The following is a 27,951-nucleotide window of genomic DNA, read 5'->3' as shown; positions in this document are numbered from 1 at the left end:
TATATATATATCAGTCATATATATAAAATGTTGAGGGGGGGAAAAAGAGTTTGTGACACTAGAGTTCTAAATATAACTCCCAAGATATTATCTACATTTAAAGCCACAAAAGTTTTTTTAATTGTGGTATAGTTCATATAACACAAATTTTACAATCTTAATCATTTTGAAGAATACAGTTCTGTAGTGTTACATATATTCATTGTTATGCAACAAATACAAAAATAATTTTTTAATATCCAAAGTCTCATGAATTTCACTGTCCAACTAATTTTTCCTGAAAATCTTACTTTAATAAAAGATAAATTAGAATAAAATCTTAAGTGTGAGGAAACATTTTTAAAAAGAAAACCTAGTTGGGGCACCTGGGTGGCTCAGTTGGGTAAGCGTAAGACTTCAGCTCAGGTCATGATCTCACGTTTCATGGGTTCGAGCCCCACAGTGGGCTCTGTGTTGACAGCTCAGAGCCTGGAGCCTGCTTCGGATTCTGTGTCTCCCCCTTTCTCTGCCCCTCTCCTGCTTGCATTCTGTCTCTCTATCTCTCTCAAAAATAAATAATAAGCATTAAAAAAAGTAAAAAAAAAAGAAATAAAACCTAGTCAATTATATTTAAATAATCAAGTAATCTAAATAAAAAATTATACATAAGTAAAAGATAAAAATTTAACTTTAACCTACTAGAATTAAAAATTTTATTGCATATCAGTTAAAACTGAAGTGGAGGTGGGTAATAAGGTAGAGAAAATGAAAAATATTATTTATTTTCCATCTTGAATAAGAAAAGATATATTATTTCTGAATGTTCTGAATTAAAGTCAGAGGTTATACTTATTTAAATATATACCATTACAAGCACTTAAAATAGTTATAAGGTATTGATCATATAGATCAAAAAACTAAAGAAAATTATACATGTCTAATAGCGTATATATACATATAAACATACATAGAAAATGCAGTAGTAAAAACTATAAAATGTAGAATAAAACAACATCAGCCAATCTGTTATGACATGAAGTAAAATGGGATAAATCTACAATTTAAAAATATGCACTTTATGAGAGATATGCCAGATATAACAGCACTGAAATAAAAAGATTGAGAGGCTTCTACTTTAGGATAAAAGGCTTAACCTCACGCATAAGAACATTGGAAATGACGATAAAGGGAAATGACTACAAAGGGGAATAGATTGATGAATGATTGAGAAAGTGTTCAATGATTCTTAAAGATAGAACCAATTGTATTCATCCTATGGATAAATAAGGGCTGAGTGATCTAGAGCTTAGGCTACCCCCAAGTAGAGAAGGCAGAAGACAGAGGGGCAATATTGTCACCGCTGGTTACCAATGAAATGGAGGGTACAATATACAAGAGTGATAAACTCTTATAATATATTTTACTGAAAATAATTTTAAGGCTGGAAAAAATGTACAGGATAAGTGTAAATGCAAACCAAAAGAAAGCAAATGTAAATATTAATGCCTGACAAAGAAGATTTCAAATAAATTTAATTAAATGAAAGAATTGAGTGACTTTTATTGATTAGGTTTTCTATCTAGTCCTTACAGGATTAGCCCCAAATCATTAAGTAATAAATAGTAATCATTTTGTAGATGTGTATGTATGTATAAGTAAAGAGGATAGATAGATAGAAAGAGGATACATGATAGATAGATAGATAGATAAATAGACAGATAGATGATAGATAATAGAAATAATTGAAAGAAGATATTAATGATTTCCCTTATGAGTGTTTGCAAAATATCTAATATATATTTATATAGTCATTTATCTATCTTGCATAGGGTTTTTAGAAAATGTTTTCTAGATGCTATGTTTATAAGAAAAATACAGAAAGAAGCCATATTCCTCTGTGCACAGTTAAGGTTTAGCATTAATGCAGCTGAAGTTATGCACAGCAGTGAGTTCCAGTGCAAATATAAGTCTAATTTAAACTCCAACTTTTCTTGCTGAGTAAGTGGCTCATTAATGGTAAGTGGCTCATTTAAAAAATTGTCCTGGAAAAAAAAACATAAAATTACCCTCCATTTCATTAGTGCTAGATGTTTCCTTTTGCATATTTCCCTGAGCTGATAGTGCCTGGTGTTAATCACTATGTCAAGTTCAGATTGTACCTGCAATACTAGATGGAAAGCCAGTCGAGTATTCACTCTCATTCCACATCACCCCCTTGACGGTCTCACTCTTTCCTTGATAGTCAATTATTTTGGGAAATTATTTCTGCTCTGAGTTTTTTCTTTCCACTAGGATTAATTTGATCATGGACTTGTTTTCCCTGCTCATGATAAATCATGGAAATTGGAGCGTCTCTCACTGGTGTGTTGTAAGGCTTCTGGCTCCACCTTTAAAGACATTTCCTCAGGATGGAAAACATGACATTTGGAAACTCAAAGACAAAATTAAATTTGTGTTTCCCCTATCTTTGTGTGTACACTCAATAGATTTTTATATAAAATATCTGGAAATTATTTGTTTTGTTTTTAAATATAGGTGCAGAAAGAGGTTAAAGAAATCTTCCAAGCTCCTTTACAATACTTGGCTTTCCATTTCAACAGCAGCTCTATGAGATAGATAGTAACATTCTGACTTTTCAAATGAAAAAACACAGGATCTATGACATCAAATTATATCAAATTATATAATTTGTGTAAACCTGAATCTAGTGACCAGCAAACTTGAATTTTAAACCCAAACTTCCTTGAAACCTATTTTCTTTCTTTCTTTTTTTAAAGTTTTATTTATTTATTTTGAGAGAGCTTGCATGCAAGCAGGGTGAGGGGCAGAGAGAGAGGGAAAGAGAGAGAGAGAATCCCAAGCAGGCTCCACGATATCAGCATGGAGCCCCATGTGGGGCTCAATATCATGAACCCTGAGATCATGACTTGAGCTGAAATTGAGTTGGATGCTTAACCAACTGGTGAAGCCACCCAGGTGCCTGGAAAACTATTTTATTTCTAACTACATCATATTAGTTTTTCATCTTAAATACACATTGCAACAAGAATGAAAATTAAAGAGCAGTTCCTCTTCCAAACTCTGTAGTTCATGGCAGATTGTGCTGAGGAAAACTTTCATAAATGCTAATCTTTACCATCAGAAGTGGACACTACCTGTCAGGAAAATGCAAGAGCTCTGAGTAAGCCAGGGTATTTTTTGTTTTTGTTTTTGTTTTTTAATTTTATTGTTATGGACTAAAAAACTTTGCAGTTAGAACATTTAGCCACCAACCATCATGACTCTCTGGATTTGATGAAGTAATATTGCTTGCTTCTCTCTCCATGCCCAGGGAAGGGACTTAATTTTTCCCCTTATTTTTTCCCATTCAGGAAGCAATGACTTACCTACCCCCTGATTGGTGAATTTGCAGTTTGAAAGTCTTCTTTTCTCTTCCTCCTGCTGAGTTCTACCTGACTGCAGGTAAAATGCATTTTATTTGGCTCTTTGCCGTGTGGTAACAGAGGCCTGCACCAACTATGGGCTAGTTAGTACGAATTTAGCACTAAGGTGAAGTTATCAAGCCCTTTTTGCTACAAGGCTTAGTATTTCTACTAATCTACCATTTACTAGTGCAAATATCCCCCATCTGTATGACTCCTGTGTCCACTGCTCCTTTTATTTTTCCTTTTAATTGGCTAGGGAAATTATTCACTGAATCCTTTCATACCATCCTGGTCCATGCTACCTCCTAGATCTACTTTTGTAGGCATCTTACCTCCATCACTGGTCCTGCCATTCCTGTTTCCTGTTCTTCCCAGAAGAAAATCTCTTCCTCAGAATTTGATGCTTGATACTCCCTTGGTCTCCTTCCTTTACATGGTTATCCAGCTTAACTCAGATCCCTCCTCAAATGTCACTGACACATTCCAGGTCTGATTTTTTAAATATAAAACTAGAAAATCTGCTGTAATTATTACTATGCTTTATTATCTTTCATGCTTGACGCAATTGAAATTGCATTATATATTTATTTGTTTACTTGTTTCTCTCCCCCACTAGAGTATAAATTTAATGAGGCAAAAACTTGGCCTTTTTTTCTTCTTTGCTAGATCTATCGATCTGTCTATCTATCTATCTACCTATCCATCTATCATCTATCTATCCTAGGATATATACACAGTATAGCCGAAACATCTCTTTTTCTCTTGTTTCAGTCCAGTTCAGACCTGATTCATTCAATTTTAGGTATTCTTTTGCTATTTATTTTGCCAGTAATTAACTTTATTTTGCATCCTTTGACAATAGGTGCCATTTTGTCGACATCCGTAAATTCCTAAGATGCTAAAGAATGCTAGGCCTACATAAAACAGATACCCTGTTACTTTAGATGAGTATATCATGATTAACTTAAATATTTCTCCAATACTATTTGGGGGTACATATGTATATATGTATGTATTTTTCAGTTTAAAATATGCTGCAGTAAGTATCTGTATGAATTTATATTTGCCAGTATATCTATTTTTTTTTTTTTTGAGGAATTGCTGAGTAAAAAACAGCAACATCTGACAGTTCTTTAATTGTCAACTTGATTTCTTTGGGATTGTAGCAATTTATATATCTACTGTCAAGAATATGCCTCGGTGTGCACATCTTACAATTTTATATTGCCATTCATTTAGTCTGTTATCTCCATAGATGAAAAAATAATATTTCAATATAATGTAATTGCTGAACAGGTTAAAGTGTGTGTGTGTGTGTGTGTGTGCGCGCATTGGTCACTTCCATTTGTTCCTTGGAAAATTGCCTGTCCATGTCCATTTAAAAACAATCAATATACCAGACAGGTAAGTGAGTAGGTATGTGTGATTATGGATAAAAGCTCTTCCAGTTACTGAAATATTTAACTCTTTTGTGCCTCAGGCACTATGACTGCTTTTGAAAACAGCTCTACATTTAGATTTTTATAAATAGAGTTCAGACTCATGCCTCCCTAGCAAAAAATTCTTCCTGCCAATCATTCTCTTCCTGATATTTTATTCATTTGTGTCTTTGGAATATGAGATAAAAGTCTACGCTTTTCTTTGTTCTGTTGCAATATACTCTTGAATGTATTTTCACAGTCTGTTCAAGTCCTTAGAGAATAATGTGTCCTCCTTATAATCTCTCTATATCAGTAACCCATCTAAATTTATATGCCTAAAAATAAAAGCAAAAACCAAGATAATTAAAAACATAACTATCCCTTATTCTAATTTGTTAAAACTAGTTCTGCTCATTGATATTTCTTCATTTATGAAAAGAATCTAAGGTGATTAAAGTGATATTCTTGGAAAATTAGGATTTCTTCCATCATGTGATCTTATGTTTTTGTTTTATTTTTATGGTCTTTTTTTTTTTTTTTTTTTTTTTGGTAAGCAACCATTTGTTTCCCATCAAACTTATTTCCATTTTGTTTGCCTTTGTGGAAGAGTAGCTTAAGGTTGTTTCTACCCATTCAGTGACCTGAGCAGTGGGAACCGTGGACCAGTCTTCAGTGACAGGCTGAGCACTTCAGTCTTTAGTAGGGAACTCCTGAATAGGCACAGAGGGCACCCGCATGCGTTCAGACCAGTCTGAGACTTCAGGTTGAGTAGCAGTGAACTCAGGAGCTGGAGCAGTCTATTCACTCTGAAGTTCCTCCCTGGTCACAGCCTTTTCACCTGCCCTTCCTTTTTGGTCTCTTCAGGATCTCTATAGAAGTACAGATCAATCATGACCTCCCATGGGTGTTCACGGGAAATGGTGCCATGCTGCTCAGAAATTCTGGGCCAGCAATCACCACATCAGATACACTGTGTGAGCTCCCTTGTTGTTGCAAGGTTTAGCAACGTCCACATAATGCAGAGGAGAGTCTGTGTTACACAGAATGATGGTAGACAGGTTAACATAAGATGCCTCTGTGAGAGGCTGGTAGTCAGCCCCGGGATCAGTAACCACCAGAAGTCTTGGCTCCTGGAAGGCTGCCTGAATCTGATTAGTGAAGGTTCCAGGAATCAAACAGCCAACAATAGGAGTGGCTCCAATAGCAACAGCAAACTTCATCACAGCTCGCTGGTCAGTACTCCTGGATGATATGATGCTGATATCATCTGGGTTTTATATGGCAACAATAGCATGAGCTGCCAGAAGATTCTCCCAGGTTCTCTTCAGATTTATGATGTAATACCAGCACTTATCCTTTTGTAGATGTACTGTTCCATTCGCAAGTCAGGTTGGTGCAACATGAGTGAGTTCCTGCTGTAAGGAATTTGAGGATATCTTCCTCCTTCATTTGCAAGATATCAAGGGCTTTGGACACTGTGAAAGTTTCCCTTCAGTTTATGATGAGAATACAGAAGAATGCCCTATGGACTCTCCCCGGAAAGCTCAGAAAATCTTCACTCTCAACTTTAAATCAGTCTTGTGGCTACTCCAGTCTTGAACTTCTTATTCCAGGTCTCAGACTGAGGTTTCCTTTTTATCACCTTGTGTCTGAGATACATCTTATCAAACATGGTCTAGTACTTGGTTTTCTAGAACTAGTAATGTTTTCCAGTCCTGCCAATACCATGTCCCTTATATTTTCCCCTGAGATTTTATTTCTGTCTCATATTTCCAGATTACTGTCTTCTTATGTACTGACTGCTGACAATTATCTATGATTTCACTCTGTGTTCTTTTTTCAGGATTAAGCTGGTTTGGGTCTGCCTTATGTCTAGTCTTTTATCTCCCATGCTGTCAAAAGTTCCTTTCAATACTCCAAGTGGGTGTGGTCCTCTAGGGCCTGCTCCACCCTACAGTGGCTTTCCAGTACAAATTGTGGCCTTGCAATTCATCCCCATTCTACCACAGCTATGTAATATTTTTTAATGTATTTACTTAAATTCCATTTAGTTAACATACAGTGTAGTTTTGGTTCCAGAGTGTACACACACACACACACACACACACACACACACACATCTTATGCATTTATCAGTTGATGAACATTTGGGCTCTATCCATAATTTGGCAATGTTGATAGTGCCGCTATAAACATTGGGGATCATGTGCCCCTTTGAATCAGCATTTTTGTATCTTTTGGTTAAATACCTAGTTGTGCAATTGCTGGGTAGTAGGGTAGTTCTATTTTTAATTTTTTGAGGAACTTCCATACTGTTCTCCAGAGTGGCTGCACCAGTTTGCAGTCTCACCAGTAGTGGGACTCTATTTCTCCTCATCCCCATCAACATCTGTTGTTTCTTGAGTTGTTAATTTTTGCCATTCTGACAGGTGTGAGATGTTACCTATTGTGGTTTTGATTTGCATCTCTCTTATGATGAGTAACGCTGAGCATCTTTCCATGTGTCTGTTAGCCATCTGGATGTCTTCTTTGGAAAAGTGTCTATTCATGTCTTATGTAACATTTTTAAGGAGTAAAGAAGCATGCTGACACCGCCAGCGCTAAATTGTTTTTATCAGATATATACTTATTTCTCTTTTAAGTGACTTTTGTTACATGTGTTACATTTTTTAAGTCACCTCTCTCATGTCATTGACAAATCAAAGATTATCAAAAACTATTCATCCTTTACTAATTGATAAATACATTTTGATGCCAAAATTGCATGGTCATTGAAATGAAATGCATGGCAGCCCTGCAGAGTCGACGGCCCACTAAGTAGTGATAATTATTTGTCCATAAGACTCAGCTTGATCCAAAGTCATTTGGAATACCTTTTTCTTCTGTGTTCTGTGGTTTAGAAATAAGAAATAAGAAATAAGAAAATAAGATTCTCTTATAAAGTCAGTCACAAATAACCTGGAAATTCAGGCTTATTTCGCTACCATTAATGTAAGGAAATTATGCTTGATTTAGAAGGAAATTAGTTATGCACATGACTCGAAAAATCTCCTCTTGTTTTGTGAAGGCACAGAGTGCCAATTAAATTATATCTATAGCAACCACGAAAGTTTCCAGAAAATTACTAGGTTAAAGAGGACTTTTGACAACTGATTTTAATTTATTTTTATGTCCTGTATAAGTATTATATATTTCTTGTACTTACTAGATTGTTTTAAAAATGCATAGAGCACTACAAAATTCTATTTTTAACTCTTTTAGAGTTCTGTTGCACAGGGATGATGACTGAGTTTGATGTGAATCGAGGAGAATTTTAAGTGGATTATGACATTTCAATTTGAGGACTAAGATGCATCAATAACATCAGAGATCTGTTGAAATGTGTGAAGGCTGAGATTGGGGGAGAGGAAAAAGAAGGTTAATGAGAAGGGTCAGAACTCCTCCTTGTGGGGCAAATTTTGAAGTGATTTCTTTCTCATGAATAATGGAGCTAGGCTTCAAAATAAATTTCATAAAAAAAGAATATATATATATATATATATATATATATATATATATATATATATATATATATATAGTAAAATCCACCATGCTCAGAATGCAGTGTTTTTCTTTTCAAGTAAGTCAATTTCTTTTTGGGTTTATGTCTTTTAATTTTTTTTCCTATTTGGGTCAAAGAAATCATATAGTCAGTTTCACAGGCCCCTAGAAGTCCCGTTAATCAAATGAATTATAAATTTATTTCATTACCCTAAAATGTAACAATTCTATAAATTAATAATTATAAATATCTGACATTATCCATGAATAAAAGTTTAGTACGTTGCTTTATTGATTAAAAATATAATTTCATGTTATGTTAGGTCGAGCAGCACCTATTTTTTTCCCATAGGTTATTATGAATAATTGAAGAGAATTATAAATGTGTTCTCTTTTATTTGCAGAGAATAGGTCAACAGCATAGCTATACTAAAGGGAATTTTAGAAGTTTATTAAGGAAACAAATAAAAGAGATTAAAAGAAGGAATGGGGAAAAAGAAAAAAAATAAATATGTAGAATAGGCCAAAAATACATGGTGACTATACTTATAACGTCTTGTGTGGTTAAAAGTAGAAATAGAATTAAAATACATGATAATTAATTTGGAAGCAGCACCATAATTTGTTGTGGACCAATCCATTCACTGAGAACAACTAGCCAAGCTGGGGTAAAAAAAAAAGACAAAAATTATATTTGAGAGCATACCACAGCAAAGACTTATTAAGTTATAATTCTGAGAGAGAAAATAACCTAAGCAAAATGAACCAGACATTTGGAAACACTTTTCCTATTGAAGTAGTTTTCGAATTTGCCAGGGGGAGGAGTAGGTGGATTGTTGGAGGTGGGAATGGGTATTGAGCTGAGAAGTTAAGCAGAAATCTGAGGCTGAACATCTGAGAGTCCAAACTACCCTCATCATATCAGGAGATTGGTAGAATAAAAATTAGAGTTGAGCTCCTGTCACATTAGAGGCTCTGTAAACACCCAGAATTTTCTACTAGACTCCAAAAGACTCTATCCAAGGAGATAAACTAGACTGGAGATAAACCAGTTGTCACTGAAAATAAATTTGAAGCACCTAATTTCTGAGAAGATTAAGGTAATCTACTCCTAACCAAGCTGCCTGCCAGAAGAAAATTAAACCCTATCTAGAAGTTATGTACACAGATACCAAATAAACTATATAGTTTTTATCTACAATTTGCTCAAACAACTCCACAGAAACATTTCCAGGTAAGATGCAGCAGTTTGCAGCAGAGTAATGCTCCTGTCACACCTAGCCAAATAAATAACAAAACCATACTTTTAAAGGCATTGAGGGAAGGGACTTTGGAGGCAATAAGGCCTGCATGAGCTAAAATTCAGAGAAAAAAAACTGTGTTGGGGGGTGCCTGGGTGGCTCAGTTGGTTAAGTGACCCACTCTTGCTTTTGGCTCAGGTCATGATCTCACGATTTGTGAGATCGAGCCCTCTGTCCGGCTCTGTGCTGACAACATGGACCCTGCTTGGGATTCCCTCTTTCTCCCAATCTTTCCCCCTTCTCTGCTCATGCAAAATAAATAAGTAAACATAAAAAAAAAAGAATTGTGATGAGTTGAGGATGACCAGCTACTTTTGCTCTACTTGTGACATTGTCTGCTTCTGCCTGTCGGTTAAAATCAAGCTTGTTCCAGACAAGATACTTTCCAAAGACAGAAAGATAATCCAGTAATGCATTTTGCAGAAACTCAGGGCTAGAGTAACACATGAACCTTTCAGTGGTCTCAAATTTGAAGCTAATTCTTAGCTCTGGGATTGGATACAGGGCTGGAAAACTAAGCCAAAAACATATATATATATATATATATATATATATATATATATATATGTTTATATATATATATATATATTTTATATATTTTATATATATATATAAACATCTTCAATGTTTAGGGGGAAAAAGATATTCATGGGGTGAGGTCTTGCTTTAAGATAAATATAGTCTCTCCTAGAGATATTTATAAAATTTAAAATTGCATTGGCTGGGAAGCTGAAGAGCTAACTTGGGAACCCAAGAATAGCTGAGATTTGGGAACCCAAGAGTATAGGACTGAGAGACAAGAAACCTTAGCCTTGAAAGAATCATCAGGTAAAATAGGGATAAACTGGCTGCTGACTGAATCTTTCTAAACATTAATAGATAATTTTTATGATTTAGATAAATCATATGATTGAGATAATAAAATATGACTAACTGTAAAAGGAAAATAAAGCAATAAAGACAAACCTACCAATGAACTGGATATAGAAATACAGATATAAACACTCAACTTGGAACATAAAAGAAAACTAAAAAATTTTAAAAGTATGAGAGACATATGCAACACAGTCAAATGTGTTAGCATACAGGCAATTCAAGTTCCATGGAGAAAAGAGAGAGAAAATGGAGGAAAAGCAGTACATGAAAATACAATGAGCGGTTTTCAAAAATGAGTGGAAGACATGAATACGCAGACTCAAAAGGGGCAGCAAAGAAGAGCAGTATAACTTTACATACAGACAGGCACAGACACATGCACATAACCAACTCTCTTCTATACATAGTAGTAAAACTGCTAAAAAGTGACACAAAGTGAAAATCTTGAAAATATACAGGGAAGAAAAAAAATACATTACTATCAAAGAAAGAAATATTTGTTGACCTCTTAATAGAAACAATGGAAACTAGTGGCAATGGTATGGCATTAGTGTACTAAGAACAAATAGCAACCAACCTAGTAATATATACTCAGAAAGAAAATCCTTAAAAATAAAGACAAGAAATAGAAGACAGAAATTGGAAGCAAGCAGGCTGACATGTAAAGAAAGGAATATTGCAGATTATAGTCAAGAGATAGCAGTGGAAACATGGATGTGTAGGAGAAAATGAAGCAGACTAAAAAGAGCAAATAAGTGGGCAAATATAAATAAGTGTTGATTAAAAATGAATAACTTAAGGGCACCTGGGTGGCTCAGTTGGTTAAGCGTTTCACTTTGGCTCAGGTCATAATCTCATTGTTCGTAGATTCAAGACCCACCTTGGGCTCTGTGCTGAGCTCAGAGCCTGGAGCCTGCTTTGGATTCTGTGTCTCCCTCTATCTCTGCCTCTCCCCTGCTTGCGCTCGCTCTCTCTCTCCCTCTCAAAAATAAACATTACAAAAAATGAATAACTTAAATAAATAAAAATGAACAATATTTATACTGGTCTAATGAGGTTAACCCTATGTAGAACTGAAATCATGGAAATAAAAGATACATATTGTGGATATAATTTAATAGATTTAGGGCTCTAGTAGAATTGGGAAAATGTAAATACTGTTTTTATTGGACTGTAATAAGATAATGGTTGATGTTACAACCCTCTGAGTAATAATTTAAAGAAGAATTAAACAATGTGTAAATGATAATTTAATAGAGTTTACAAAGATATAAATGCATGATTAATTCAAAAGAGAAGGGGAAAAATGGAACATAAAACTGAATCACACATACGGGAATGAATAACAGGAAGGTAAAAGAAAACAGAACCATATCAATGATGATAATAAATGTAAATATATATTATACTCCAAGTAAATGACTCCATTTGGGGACTGAATAAAAGTACAAATTCCTCTTATATACTGCCTAAACGAGTTACACTTTAAATCCAAGGATGAGAACTTTTAAAAAAAAATGCTGTATAGAAAATCAAAAGCAATTTGGTACTCATTAATATCACATAAAGTAGATTTTAATGCAGAAAATATCCTTAGAGATAAAAGGGATTTCATAATTATTAAGGAATTTAATTTAAGAAAAAGACGTCATAATTCTAAGTCTATACTCTAAATAACACATATAAAGAAAAAATTAAGTGCAGAAAAAGGAAAATAGGCTCATAATAATGTTGACATATTTTTAGCAAACATCTAATAAACTGGGAGAAAAAAACAAACAAAATTTCTATAAGGTTAAATGCTTAAAAAATCTAAGTAACAGATTTAACCTAATTATCATATAAAAATAGTGTAAACAGTAAATGACAAATAACCATAGTATGAAGTTTATATTGAATATTCACCAAATTGGCCAGACACATACCATAAAGAAAAGTTCAATAAATTTTAACATTTGGGGATATTCTTGGTAAATCTCTAACCACAATGGATCTAAGCTAAATAAAAATCAATAAAAATAATAAATAGAAAAATATCAACTAAACGGGAATTAAGCTACATATTTATAAAGAACGTGTGTCAAAGAAGATATTAGCAAATATTTTAAATGAATGTAATTAAGTACAGATAAAAATGTGTGACTCAGGTAATGTATAGACTTAATGCATAGACTTAGGGATACAGTATAAAGGGAAAAAGAGTGTATGTAAGTGACAAAGCACTAAATTCTACACCTGGAACTAATATTACACTGTATGTTGACTAACTGGAATATAAATAAAAACTTAAAAAAAGAAAAGAAATTACTTAAATCCTTATATCCAAGGCTAGGAAAATCAGCAAGTAAAAATGAAATAAATTAGAAGGAACAACAACAAAAAATCAATAAGATGTTAAAGAAATAACAGAAAATCAGCAAAAATTAATGGATTCTTTGAAAAAAATATAAAAATCAAGTACTTGAAAGAGCAATTAACAGTAATAAAAGAAAAAATATCAGTAGCAAAAATTAAAATTATAGAATCATTAAAAAATATGTAAATGGTCCTTGACTTACAGTGGCTCAACTTATAATATTTCAACTTGGTGATAGTTTAAAAGTGATACTCATTTGGTATAAATCATATTTTGAATTTTGAATTTTGATCTTTTCCCAAACTGAAGATATGATAAGATCCTCTGTCTTGATTCTGGGCAGAGGCAGTGACCACAGCTCCTAGTCAGCCCCACCATCACAAGGATAACAACTGATATAACTGTTCCATACTCATACAACCATTCTCTTGATATATTCAACACTTTATTACAAAATAGATTTTGTGTTAGATGGTTTTGCCCAGCTGTAAGATAATGTAAGTGTTCTGAGAATGTTAAAGTTAGGCTAGGCTAAACTTAAGATATTCAGTAGGTTAGATGTGTTAAATGCATTTCTGACTTACTTATATTTTCAACTTACATCAGCTTTATTGGGATGTAACTCCATCATAAGTGGAAGAAAACATGTATAGAAGTAAAGTTAAATAGGTATTACGAACATTTTATTTTATCATGCATTATTTGACAATTTGGAGAAAGCAAATTGATTTCTTGATAAATGCTTTACAAAGATGACATCAGAAAAAAAATCTGAAGAATCTGGTGTTAACTGAGTAAATTAAATCATCATTGAAAAACTTTTCCATAAAGACAGATCAGATGGTTTTACCAGTTATTTTTTCCAAATATTTTAACAGAGGAATGCAACTCTTTAATAAACCATTCTAGAACATGCAAAAGAGGCAGAAATTCCCAACTCTTTTTTATAAGACCAATAAAAACTTGCTTCTAAAGCTTTGAAAAGATACAGCAAGTAAAGAAAATCTGAGACAAAATAAAATTTTCTCTTGAATGTAGATGAAAAATTCCTTAATAAAACAATAGCAAATCTAATATAATGATAGAAATGAACATTATTAACAAACAGGATTTATTTTAGGTAAGCAAGGACAATTTATAATTAAAAAAATCAAACAATATAATTCACCACAATTGAAAAAAAATTGTATGATTATTGCAATAAATATGGACCAAGCATGCGAAAAAAATTCTTATGATAAAATTCAGCAAAATTGGAATTAAGGCAAACATCTTTCTTTTACACACACACACAAATTCACACACAAAACTAAATAAAAACTCAGTGAAATAAATGGAAGTATTCAATATACTCTCTAAAACTGGAAGCAAAACACAAATGCCCTCTAGCTCCCGCTCTGTTAAGTCAGTGTTAAAACAGGGAGAAAAAAATACAAAGAATAAGAACTGGAATAAAAATAGTAAAAGAAATTCCCATATAATAAAGTTATAAATGTTGGAGATTATTCTGAAAAGAAATATTTAAATGAATAAGTTTACTTATCAAGATCACTTGTTACAAGTTCTCTTTTTTTTTCTTAATTTTTTTAACGTTTATTTATTACTGAGAGACAGAGAGACACAGAGCGTGAGCAGGGGAGAGGGCAGAGAGAGGCAGAGACACAGAATCCAAAGCAGGCTCCAGGCTCTGAGCTGTCAGCACAGAGCCCCATGCGGGGCTCGAACTCATGGGCAGCGAGATCATGACCTGAGCCAAAGATAGCCACTCAACCAACTGAGCCACCCAGGTGCCCCTCAAGTTCTCTTTTTAATAACTAATTTTGTTTTTACGTGAGGAAAAGAATAGGCTGAAAAAAATGTAAAAGTTATCATATGGTAACAGTAACTTCAGCAATTAACCGAAAACTAATTTAACAAAAAATGAACAAGGCATTAATACTAAAAAGTCCAAAAAATGAGAAAAATTAAAGGAAGATTTAATAGATGAAGCAATATACCACTGTGAGTTGAAAGACTTAATTTTTAAAATGATAGCAATACCCTTTAAGTTGATCTAGAGATTGCAAGCAATCTCAATTAAGATCCCAACAGATTTGTTTGTTAGTTTTTGTGGCAATTAACAAATTGACTTCAGGAATTTATATGTAAATGCAAAGGGTAATGTTCAGACAACATTCTGAGTTAAACAAAATTTGTTAGCTCTACACTCCAGATATAAGACACATTATAAATATCCAGTAATAAAGATGGTGTAGAATAAGTATCTGGTGGAAGCATTTAGAATCACTGAAAATGTTTCCATTCACATATGCTCCCCTGTTTGATGTCTAGGTGATAGTGCAGTGAGGAAAGGACGATTTTTGCATAAATGGAAGGATTGGACATTCACAGAGGAAAAAAATATATGTGCACTACTATTTTACACAATTCACAAAACTACTCCCAGAATTGTTTATCAAAAAGTAATACAGCAAAGTTTAGAAAATTGCCTAGTAGAATATCCTTGGAGTGGATATTTTTTTTTTTTGAAAGAAGCTTCTAATAGAACTAACCATAAATGAAAAAAATAACTTGTACAGTTTTAAGATAAAAAACTTCAGAACATCAAATGGCATCATTAAGTGAGTTATAATCAAGTTGCATAATAGAATAAAAATTTCCAATGCACATACTGAACAAGGGATTTATATTCAAATCCATTAAAAATTCCTACAAAAAAAAAAAGAAAATAGCAAAAACTAAAAGGAAAAGGTACAAGAAACATGAATTGGCATTTCACAAAATAGGGTATATGAAAGTGTAATAAAAATAGAAAATGTTGCTCAAGCACATTAGCCTTTGGAATATGCAATTTAAAGTTACAACTGAATATCACTATACACTTACTAAAATGGTAAAATCGAAAAATTTAAAAATGCTACCAAATTTCGATAAGGATATAGAATAACTGGAACTCTCCTAAATTAATTGTAGAACTATAAATTGGTACAGATATTTTGAAAAGTTGTTTCTTAGTGTCTACGAACTCTGTATGATCCACTTCTACATATATTCACTAAATGTATGTATACATATGGTCTTAAATGTGCACACACACACACACACAGATGCTCTCAGAAGAATTGTTTGTAATAGTCCAAACTGGAAATACTCAAATGCTTATCTAGAAAAGAATGAATGAAAAACTGTGGCATATTCATGCAATGATATACTACACATCAACAAGAATGAATGAACTTCAAATACATAGAACAAAATGGAGGACTTACAACTATAATATTAAGCAAAAGTAGGCAGACATGAACAGGTCATGCTGTATTACTCTATTTGTAAAAAAATTTCATTAGGCAAAACTAATACAAGTACTTAAAAATTATGATAGCATTGCCCTTGGCATGAGCAAATGTTGCTAAAAGAAGCACAGAGACTTCTGGTGTCCTATTTATAATGTTTCCTCCTATTGGTGCTGTCTACATGGATGTGTTCACTATGATAAAGATATTTGACCCTAACGTGATGATTTCTGAACTTTTTGGTATACAAGCTTAAGTAAAATGTACAAAACAAAGCAAACAAACAATTATATAATGCAGCTGTCACCATCCTTTACTAAAATTCATATGGCTATAAATGCCTCCTTTATAAAAGAAGACTAAAAATCAATGATCTAAGTAGCCATCTAAAAAGCGAGAAAAGGCAACAGCAAACTCAACATATAAGAATGAAAGAAATAATGAAAATAAGAACAGAAAATAATTACATAAACATCGAACAGAGAAGATGTGCAATGTAATTTGTTTTAGAATTTTGCTTTAAAAATGTATGTTTCATAGAAAATAACATGGGCTTATTTTGTAATAATTTCAGATCCACCCTTAATCTAATTAATTTAATAGATAAAGACCTCTTCTACCTGAATTCTTTCAATTCCACTCCAAGAAGTGACTGTTAAATGCTCCTGTGTTTCCTTGTAGATAAGAGTATATACAGGTGAATATATGATATGATATTATGACATATTATTTTCAAGAATGTATTATTTTATATTTATTACCAAACTTACTTTCTATTTATTATAGATAATATGCATTCCTTGTCAGCATAAATGACCTATTTACATGTCTATACCTATATAAAAATGTACTGATACCTAAAATGACATATTACCTTTAAAATTTTTATTTTTTAATTTCTTTTTATTTTGCTTATTTTTTTAAATGTTTATTTATTTTTGTTTGAGGTAGAGACAGAGTGCAAGCGGGGGAAGGGCAAAGAGAGAGGGAGACACAGAATCTGAATGAGGCTCCAGGTTCCCAGTGTCAGCACAGAACTCAACACAGGGCTCGATACCACAAACTGTGAGATCATGACCTGAACCGAAGTCAGACACTCAACTGACTGAGCTACCCAAGTGCCTCTAAAAATTTTATACCCTGGGTACACAAAAATTTACCTATCATAAATGTACAGATCAATGTTATCACAAAATAACTGAACCTTTGGAATTAACTCCAGTTCAAAAACCTAAAACAGAAGTCATGACAAGCATTTATAAAATGTCTTTGTTGTTGTTATCTTGTAAAGAGAAGAACAAGCTTTCAGGGAAATATAATAATGTAATAAAAAATAATATATTTACTCCTATCTTTAAGTTTCCTTAAGCATTTTCTCAGGGATCCAATATTGTCGTGCCTCTTTTCACCATATTGTAAGCATTCTGACAGAGAACTCCAGTTCAGTTCTACATGAGGAGATCTGAACTGTTATTGATCTTGGAAGTATTAGAATTGAAATTCCTACGAAGTATAGGTTCAAATCTTGTCACCTTGGCTACCTGAATTGTTTATTAATTCAAGAGGAATTGAAAGCACCTTGCAGTTGGTGAAAAAGGTCACTGATTTCAGAGTAAATTTTAAATGATTCAAAGTCTTAGTATCTCATCTTCTGGAGCAAGGGAAGTAGTCTGGGAAGGAGCCACATGTGTCACACATTGAGTCAGCACAGGTTGAGTCAGCTAGAGCTGAGGGTTGGCCTCATCTTTTGGGGCAGAGTCAGGATAGTCTTCTGATTACAAAGACCCTGAGGATTCAAAACTGGAAGAGAGAAGTATTTGGCCTTGGGGACTTTGTCAGTTCATCTTTGTTGGGAGATCCAGCCCTCTCATCCCTCCAATGGAATTTGTCAGTCCCTTTTTACTTTCCCTGGTCTCTGTTGCCATGGTAACTGTTCAGAGCCCCTACTGTTTAGATCATCACTGAAAAGGCAACATTTCAACATTTTCTGACACAAATTGGCAAGATATGTAGCTGCTGGCAGTACTATCTCAGCAGGACTCCTGGTAATGTAGTAGGAAATGTGTGGTAAGGCAATTAGAAAACACCAGTAGATAACTGAACATTCCATGTATAAGAAAATGCCTTTGGGAGATTTGCTACAGTACTTCCAGTGTTTGGAATGCACTGCATTTAGTAGCAATCTTCAATTCAATGAACACATTTTGTGTGCATACAGACCTTACACTGACTGCAAATCACAAACAAACAAATGGATGTGATCTCTCACCTCAAGCAACTTGCACTCTATTGGTACAAATAACATATATATTCAATCACAGTTAAACCAAGTCTCATTGTGTGTGGGATCTGAGTGAACAATTCTAGGAAGGCTTCAAATAGGAGATGAAATTCTAGGCGACCTCTCTTGTGCCTCTCATGGAAAGGTTATAGGGGAAGGGCACTAGACACAGAGAAAACTACAAGAGTGAAATAAACCATGGATGTGCTTTAGCCAGAGTTGCTAAAGAAAGACAGAAAGTCTCCTATGAATTCAGAGTAGGTGTAAACAGAGTGGCAGGAGATACAACTGGAAAGGTAGATAAATATTCACTTTTGCGTATTTTACACCAGTGTTTCAAATCATTCTATACGAAAGTTAAGCTAATTTTTTCCTAATAAATAATCACAGGATGCACAAAGAGAAATAGATTTTCCTTTATTCAAGATGAAGTAAAAGTAGCAAATACTATTAATAATATTAGCTTGATGCTATAATAAGGTGTTATATTAGTTTAAACCATTTAAAATGACCAGTTTGGGAAGTATAAAACAGTTCAATGTCAAAGTTTTACATCAACTTCATAGGTAAATTTCCATTCCATATGCTTAGACATTGATTAATTCACTAATTTATAATGTTGCAGAGATTTTTAACATTCAAAAATACTTACAAAATTGCTTTTTCCTCTAAATTAAGTGGGTCCTAGAACTACATACATGTGCATTTACATATACATTTTATATGTGACAGCTGCACTAATTGTGTATGAGGAAGTAACTCTCAAATAACACTGGGATATTTAATGTGCATAGTTCCTGTATATGAAGGGATCTATCTTTGGAGAGTACGAATATCAGTTCATGCTCATCCAGGTGCCACAACACGTTCAAATGATGGAAATAATGGACTAGAAGACCTCATGAGTCTGATGGTTTCTAACTCAAAAAAATGAAAAGTTCTAGTATAAGGCATTGTTTTTGTATACATTTCAAAGGACATGTTTCTTGCCATATTACTAGGACTTTAAATTAACCTGAAGAGTGCTGTTGGTTTGGTTTTGTTTTGTTTGTTTTGTTTTGTTTTGTTTGTTTTCTGAACATATGTGCAGCTGATTATTTTCTACTTTGAAGCCCAAGAGCAACTCATGTTACTGATTGGTGCCTGGGATGAAACTAGAAAATAACATTTCATTCATGAAAAGGGACCTCTCTCTCTCTCTCTCTCGGTCCTTATTTAGAAAACAGATTATTTCCTTAGACTAATTTCCTTATAGAATTTTAGAAATGTTGAATTTTTTAAAATACCAAATTTTGTCATGGTTGGAGTTAAGTATGTGTATTTTTTTTTTCTTTTTCACCCTTCAAGTTGCATCCTGTTTTGCAACAAAAATTGACCTTTACAGAGAAGAGGTGTATGTATGTTCAAGGGATCTTTGGAATTTTCACATTAATGTGCAGTGATTACTTTTCTTCTATTCTGTTTGTGCTTTTTTTCATTTGTTTTTATGGGTGAAAAGAACTACAACCAATGACAAGCTTAGTGAAATACTATTTGAAAGCAATGTAACTTTAGCCATATCAATAAGAAACTCCCCCAAATTGTCTTCACTACTAATGTATAAAAGCATTCCAAGAACTAACTGCTGATGAAATTTTCAGCTAGAGACCAGAGAGACAGCAGAGCCTAGAAACATGGTTCTGGAATAGGGATGGTAAGTATAATATACTACATTACCAATAGAGGATCATTTGCAGAATATCACTCTAGGAGACAACTGGGACCCTTGCTTCTTAGCTTTCTGATCCTTGTGCCACCAAAGGAAACATCCTGACAGATTTATAAACCTCAGCATAGCGATGATAGGAAAGATAGTGTGTGACTTTAACGCCAAAAGGATTTGAGTGGTGTGCTAGGCAGAATATTAAGCTGATTCCCAATAACCCATGGCCCTCTGTAATCCCCTTCCCTTGAGTAACTGTGAACATGATGGGATATTAGTCCTTTGATTATGTTATATTCTACAGCAAATGTGAAGTGCTATGGCCATATTGATACTTTATTTCCTCATTAATAATATAAGATATAAAGAAATAATGAGTGAAATGTTCCTTGCATGATGCCTATGACAAATAGCACTGGATGGCAATTATTATCATTAGTATTAATATAAAAAACACTCTATCATTCTAGGACTCTTTGTTAAACCCCTGCATGTAAATATTACCAAGCTACCTTCTATAAGAAGGCTCCCTTGATCTCTAAGACATGTATAATTTTGAGAGGTTCTTTATGTGCCTTCAGTGCAATATTTGCCATATACATATGTATATGTAATATGTACATAATACATAATATTATGTATATTATGTGTATGTAATATGTATATATTACATACATATATGTGTATATATATATATATATATATATATATATATATATATGAAATGTGTGGTGGGGAGAGGGGAAAATGGGTGATGGGCACTGAGGAGGGTACATGTTGGGATGAGCACTGGGTGTTGTATGTAAGCCAATTTGGCAATAAATTATATTCATAAAAAAGTATTATTATAGAATTTTTTAATGTTTGTTTTATTTTTGAGAGACAGAGAAAAAGAGAGTGTGTGAGTGGGGGAGGGACAGAGAGAGAGGGAGACACAGAATCTGAAGCAGGCTCCAGGCTCCAAGCTGTCAGCACAGAGCCCAGTGTGGGGCTCGAATTCACGAACCTCAAGATCATGACCTAAAAGAAAGTAAGACTCTGAAGTGACTGAGCCACTTGGGTGCCCCAGAAAGTAAGCTTTATTTATTATTATTATTACTTATTTATAAGCTTTATTTATAAATCAAGCTCCATGAAGACAGAGATTCTGTTTCATTTATTACAGTAGACAAGGCCAACAAACATTTCTCAAATGCATGTGCATACTGAAATATACTTTTTAATGGAGATTGCATGAATTCTTCTAGGGTAAGGCCTACCATTCTCTTCTTGGTCTTCCCGGTTTTAGAATTTTTGTAGTAACCTATTGACCTTCCTGATGTCATCTGTTCTGAAAGAACAGGAATATGAATTGAATCAATTTTATAAATGTTTACTAAATTAATTATTCTCTTGGCATGGTTTTCTCTGGGAAAAATTCCCCCACAGGCAAGAATACCATCTTGTCAACATCTTAATTTAATTCTATATTTTCACATATCACCTGTCCTCATGCTTCTCTTTTTACATATCTTTCCGTTTGTGACAACTACACTGGCCTTTTGAGAATTCATTTCAGGGAAATAGGTAATTTTATTTTCCATGTTCCAGTCTCTCTTATAAATGAAAATAAAGTCCTTTGCTTCCTGTGCCTCTGTTTTCAGCTTCCTAAATGACCTGTGTATAGCTGTCCACCTTGCTTATCAATGCCCATTGGTTACTGTGGCCTTGGGTATCAGGGTAGATGTCCTGCTAAATTCATGGACCTGTTAGACACATGAAGGAGAAGCTTCTTATGTTTTTATCTTTGCAACTTGGGTCAGAAATAAACTTGTCTTTACTTGCCATTTTTTGATATATACTTTAAATATTTTATGGTTTTGTCAGTTATACCTTGATAAAGCTGAAACAAGATTACACCTCTAGACTGTTGGCTCTCAACCAATGGTGAAATACACATCCCTTGAATTTGGTTAGTTTATGGTTTGGGCTAATAATAAGTTCTACTCCTCTTAACAACTGAGTGTTGGGGCACCTGGGTGGCTCAGTTGGTGAAGCGTCCAATTTTGGCTCAGGCCATGATCTCACAATTGGTCGGTTTGAGCCCTGTGTTAAGCTCTGTGCTGACACTGGGAACCTGGAGCCTGCTTCAAATTCTGTCTCTCCTTCTCTCTCTGCCCTTCCCCTGCTCACACTGTCTCTCTCTCTCTCTCTCTCAAAAACAAAATAAACATTAAAAAATTAAAAAAAAAACAACTGTGTGTATTTCATATGTTGTACATATGTAACACATAGAAATGGAAGTACTGGGTGTTAAAGCAGACAGAACTCTGACTTTAGTAGCTGTTATTGCTGGATGTATTAATTTATTTTTTTTAATTTTTTTTAATGTTTATTTATTTTTGAGACAGAGAGAGACAGAGCATGAACAGGGGAGGGTCAGAGAGAGAGGGAGACACAGAATCCGAAGCAGGCTCCAGATTTAGTTTATTTTACATTGTTTGAGCTTGTTGTGGCTTTATAAATACCTAGCTTAAATTATTACATATTCTTGGGAAAACTGTTCAATATCTTTTCAAATGTTGCTTCTTCAATTTTCCATTCCTCTATGGCACTATAATTCCACTTGGTCAAACCTTTTGCCACAAGATCATAGACCTGTTTGAATTTTTCCCATTTCTCATTTTGTGTATTTGCCTGGCCATGGTTTTCTGATCCTTTCCTCTGCTGCATCTAGTTTATGTTAAACTCACCCATTTTAAGTCTTTTATTTCAACTATGATATTCAGTTTTTAAAAATTTCAATTATTCAAAACCATAACTGCTCTTCTTTGGAAATATCCTCATCTGTGTCATCTATTTTCTTGCAACATGTAACGATAGATGTTTTAATGTTTATTTTTGAAAACTGATAGCTACTTCATCTGGGTGTGTATTGTTTTTGTTTTTCTCTCTTGGTTCAACTTGTTATGCATGGAAAATGTTCATAAAAATTGTGGTGGTCTGTATGATACTTTATTCTTTCAGGTATATTCTGTTCTCTGGTCATCTACATAAGTGAAGTCAAGTCACTTTACTCCAATTAAGAAACAAAACCAAAACAAGCTGTTTTTGGCCACAGTTATTATAAAGTCAGTGATTGTCTCCTTTTGCCCTCTCCAGCTTAGAACTCATTTTATTTACTAGGGACTTTCTTTCTTGATGGATACTCCATCTCACTTCTTCCATCTCTAATATTGAAGTTTCCTCTGGTTTTTAGTGGCCTTTTGTAGAATGTCTTGGCCCCTTGCCCGGATGCAGCGTAACACATCAGCAAATGCCTCAAATGGAAGATAATACAGTGTTCAGCCTATTTACTTGCACTACTCTCTTGGGAATCTTGGCCCTTCAGATTTGCTCTCTTTATAGCTTCACACTCTAATTTGTCCTTCTTCAGCCTGTGAGACAACCCAAAGCTGTGCTAACTTCTCTGCTTCTTAGCTGAAATCCACCCACTGAAATTTTATTATCTCTCCTCTTCCTAAGAACAGCCAAATCCTGAACTTTCAGAATTTCATTATCCATTCTCCCAGTTTCCTTTTCTCCATAATCTCTATGATCTTCTAGGCTCAAGTTCTGATGGTCTCAAAAGTCCCTGTTTCCTTTAAAGAGTCCCTGCTGCCACAATACTTTTGTATTGCTTTCTTTTGCATTCAGCATTTTTTTTTCTTCTCAGAAAATATTGATTTTCTGCAAGGATATCTAACATAATTAGAAATGGGAGACTCAAGGATTTAATGTACATGAAAAATATTGGTTCAAAAATGAATTGAGTTTTTCTTGATTTTGGGGGTTGAATTTTGAGCTGTGTTAGAATGGGCTGAACAACATAGTATCTGAGTTAGATAGGTCCTCCTCTTTCTGGCTCCAAAAACTCCCAACCTAACCATGCACAGATATAGATCAAGGCCAAAAGTTGAATGAGATATTTTCACTCAGTTTTTGACAACTGGCAATGTTCAGAAGTTAGGAAACAGATGTTTTGTAGTATCTATATGGCCCTGGGATGATGAGGTCTCAGTAGAAGACAACTTCACTTTTACTACTTGAGTCTTGTTTGTTTGTTTGCTTGCTTTAGTTTAGGTAGTCCTGGGAACCAACATACTTAGCAATGGCATCAGGGTTGTCCTGCAGTGTATCAGCAGCTATGGTAGCAGTATAACTCAGAATTCCAGTGGCTTTTTGGACAGAAGGCACCCAAGAAGATGCTGAGAACAAATGTATGATAAGAATGTTTATTAGTACCTGAAAGATGCAATCTGGGATGCCAGCAGTCTAGTAGGAAATGAAATAGCATGGAAGGTAGAATGGTTTAGTGAAATTCAGTGAAATGAAGAGGTATTATGTTTATATATTTTTAATTTTAATTTTTGAAATTCCAACTCAAAATCTGTCTCATTTATGCTGTATGTTACAAAAGACCTTGCTGACCTCTGATCACACACATTCTTTTCTTTTTCCCTTTACATTAAAATTAATTTTATACATTCTTTTAGGTTGTGATTTCTATCTATATGATTAAATATAAACATAGGTGATAATACAACGTGTATTATCATCCTATTGTTGCTGTAGCAAATTACCACAAACTTATCAGCTTGAAACAATGAAAATTTATTATCTTTCAGTTATAAAACTGTCAAAGTGTCACTGGGTTAAAGTCAAGGTGTCAGCAGGACTTTATTCCTTCTGGATGCTCTAAATGGAAATGTCTTTCCTTGTCTTTTCCACCTTCTAGAGGCCAGCTTCATTCCTTGGCTCACGACTCTCTGTATCACTCTGTCTTCTGCTTCCATTGTCATGTCTTTCTCTGATTCTGACTTACATGACTTCCCCATTATAAGGACCCTTATGATTACACTGAGCTCACTCAGATAAGAATTATCTTCCCATTTCAAGATCCTTAATTACATCTGGAAAATTCCTTTTTTAATTTACAGTACTGTATTCACATGTTCAGGAGATTAGGGTATGGACATACTTGAAGGCTGTTGATCTACCTATCACACTAAGTATACAATTTCTTTCATACTCCTCCTAAGTCAATTAATAAATTCTTCTAAATGAAAATAAGGTGCTCAGAATATATTTGTTGGCTCATTGGGATCATCTTTAAAGTCTAGTGGGTACTTGGAAACTACTTAGAAAATATTCACTCAAGTGGACTGATGTTTGACAAATCTTAAGTACCAAATCCTTGAATCAAACGAGTAGGCATCAATGACCTATTCAATATGAGAATATTTTGATCCTATTTGACATACTGAGAAATGATATCTCTTGAAGGGTCTGTAAAAATGAGCATATAAAATATTTTCAAAGAATAAAGATTTCTAATTGGACATAGTAAGATTTTTTTGCTTGTCCATATAGATCTATACTCTGGGAAAAATTGGTCCTAGTTCTAGACTTGGGAAACAGGCAGATCTATATAGTTTGGATGATTCCTATTATATTTCCTGATTGATTCCTTCCAATGAATTGTTCACTTAAAAATATTGTAAAACTCCTTATTGTGCAATCATATGTACATTGGGGCCACACACATTGGATCCAATTCTGTGTTTAAATTTTATACTTTTATAATTCAATTACTTTTCCCACTTACCAGCTGGCTTCTTGAAAGATGTTACTTACAGCAAAAAGCTAGTACTAACTATTCTTAAAAAAGAGAACATATTTTACTCACCTAGTTACCTCATAAGATGGGGACCATTAATTTAACATCACATTTTCATGAATTGTTTTTTGTTTAATGAATTTAACTATTAACTTTGGAACTATGAACCTTGCAAGCAGCAGATGGTGATATAGAAACTTCTAGTTTTCCTTAACATTTTTATGATTTGATATTCTATGTTTCCCAGTGCTAAAACATATAATTATAGGGAAAATAGCAATGATGTATTAAAACATAAAATTATTCATTAGAATGAAAAAGCATATTTAAATGCGAGAAGTATGTTTATAATGTCAGATTTTAATGTTATTGAAGCAGTTCAAAAGTTTTTTCAGAACGGAACCTCAACTGTGTCAGCAATTAACTAGCAAGAAGATAATAGCTGTGTTGCTTTTAATGCCAAAACACTAGGTTGAAATTTTTTTTAATTTTGTTTAAAAATACCTGTAGTGTTACATTTCAGAGTGATAGGTCGATGTTGTATGGAGTAAATACAATTGTATTCTGTAATAAAAACAATGACAGTAATAAAATAGCAACTGCTATGTTGAGTAACAATCTTCTAGGCAATGCATTATGTGTTTTACCTACAGTGTTTCCTTAAACCTTCACAATTAATCCAGTGCATCAGGTAGTAAAATCTCCATTTCAGAGATGAGAGTGCTGAGGTAAGTAAGGTTAAGTAATTTTCCCAAGATGATCCTGTTGTTGGTGTATTTATATCCAATTTACAAGTTAAATGTTGAAAAAGAGTGCCTTAATATTTCCCTCAGCATGATGAAACTTTGGGCAGGCTTCTTCCTGTCTCTAGGCCTCTAATTTCCCTTTTCTTGAAGCATTTACTTCAGAAAAACCTTTCATTGTAAATTCTTTCTTTGCGCCTTTGATATATAAATTTTTGTTTTATGGTCTTTTGTCATTTACAACCCAGGTCTATTTTTCTCAAGGCCCTGGAAGTTATCACAATGAAATGTAATCATCCAGGAAGATAGTGTTTCCTCCCTATCTCCCAGTCTCTATGGAAGGGTAGGAGCCCAATTTGGGTGGGTGCCTTGCTCCAAGTTGTGAGACTATACCACCTGTCATGAAGATACTAGAGAGTTTAATTTTCCTTTGGTTAAAGTCAATTTGTGAACATACATGGCCTGCAATGCTCATACCCCAACTCTTAGAAATACTTCTACTCTTTGTTTCAGGGAAGATGAGGTCAGCATGTCTGGTCTGTCTCCTCCAATGTAACACCCTTGAACAGAGACTTCCTTACCCGTTCACATTTGTCTAGTGAATTCTTGCCTCAGTTTTTAAATCATGAAGCCCACACTTTCTTCCCAGTATGATTATATTACAGGAACAATGATCTTGCTTTCTGGAAAAAAAAATGTATATATATCTCATTGTTTTAAAGATAAACATCCAAAAATGTTTTAGAATAAGTTGCGGAGTTATATTTTCCTCTTTTTTTTTATCCAAAGCCATACACGATATTGTGCATATGTATATATGTGTTTTCAGATCCCCAAACATGCTGTAAAATTCTGTTGATTTGCACAAGTGACATCTTTGCTTCCATTCACAACTTAACACGTTCCTTTTTGTGTGTCTGTGCATACACAGTCACACATGGAACAATTAAAAGAAGATAGGTTTTGCCTCCATACTAAAAATAGAACAGCAGGGATAAAACAAAAAATATATATATTCACATGATGTGACAAGCAATTTTAAGCACTTTTTGGATGTTTTTTCATTTATTTTGCCAAACAAACCTATCCGTAGTCTACAATGTGAACGTTAGCCACATTGTGCATTGTGGATGAGCAAACTGGGACACAGTGAGATTTCTAAACCATTTCAAAGGTAAAGATACCAAGGCACAGTGAGTTTAGTAAATTCCCCAAGGTCAGAAAGTTAATAACTGACACAACTAGAATTTGAAATCCCGGTCAGTTTACCTCCAGACTCTGAGCACTTAATCTTTCTGTCACACTGCCTCTCTTTGCTCCAAATAACAAGCACCATGCAGAGACCACAAAACCTACCAAGAAGTCATCCATCTGATCCTTGAATTCGTATGATCAT

At 33.9% G+C, this 27,951-nt stretch overlaps 1 pseudogene; it reads right to left on the bottom strand.

Annotated features, from left to right (window-relative positions):
* Positions 1–5,118: 5,118 nt before the first annotated feature.
* Positions 5,119–27,951, bottom strand: part of LOC102964122 — a 46,058-nt pseudogene continuing 23,225 nt past the window's right edge.

The sequence above is a fragment of the Panthera tigris genome, chromosome D1, assembly GCF_018350195.1.
Source record: "Panthera tigris isolate Pti1 chromosome D1, P.tigris_Pti1_mat1.1, whole genome shotgun sequence".
NCBI lineage: Eukaryota > Metazoa > Chordata > Mammalia > Carnivora > Felidae > Panthera > Panthera tigris.
Note: the sequence above shows the minus strand (reverse complement) of the source record. Positions and strands in the feature narration are given on the sequence as shown.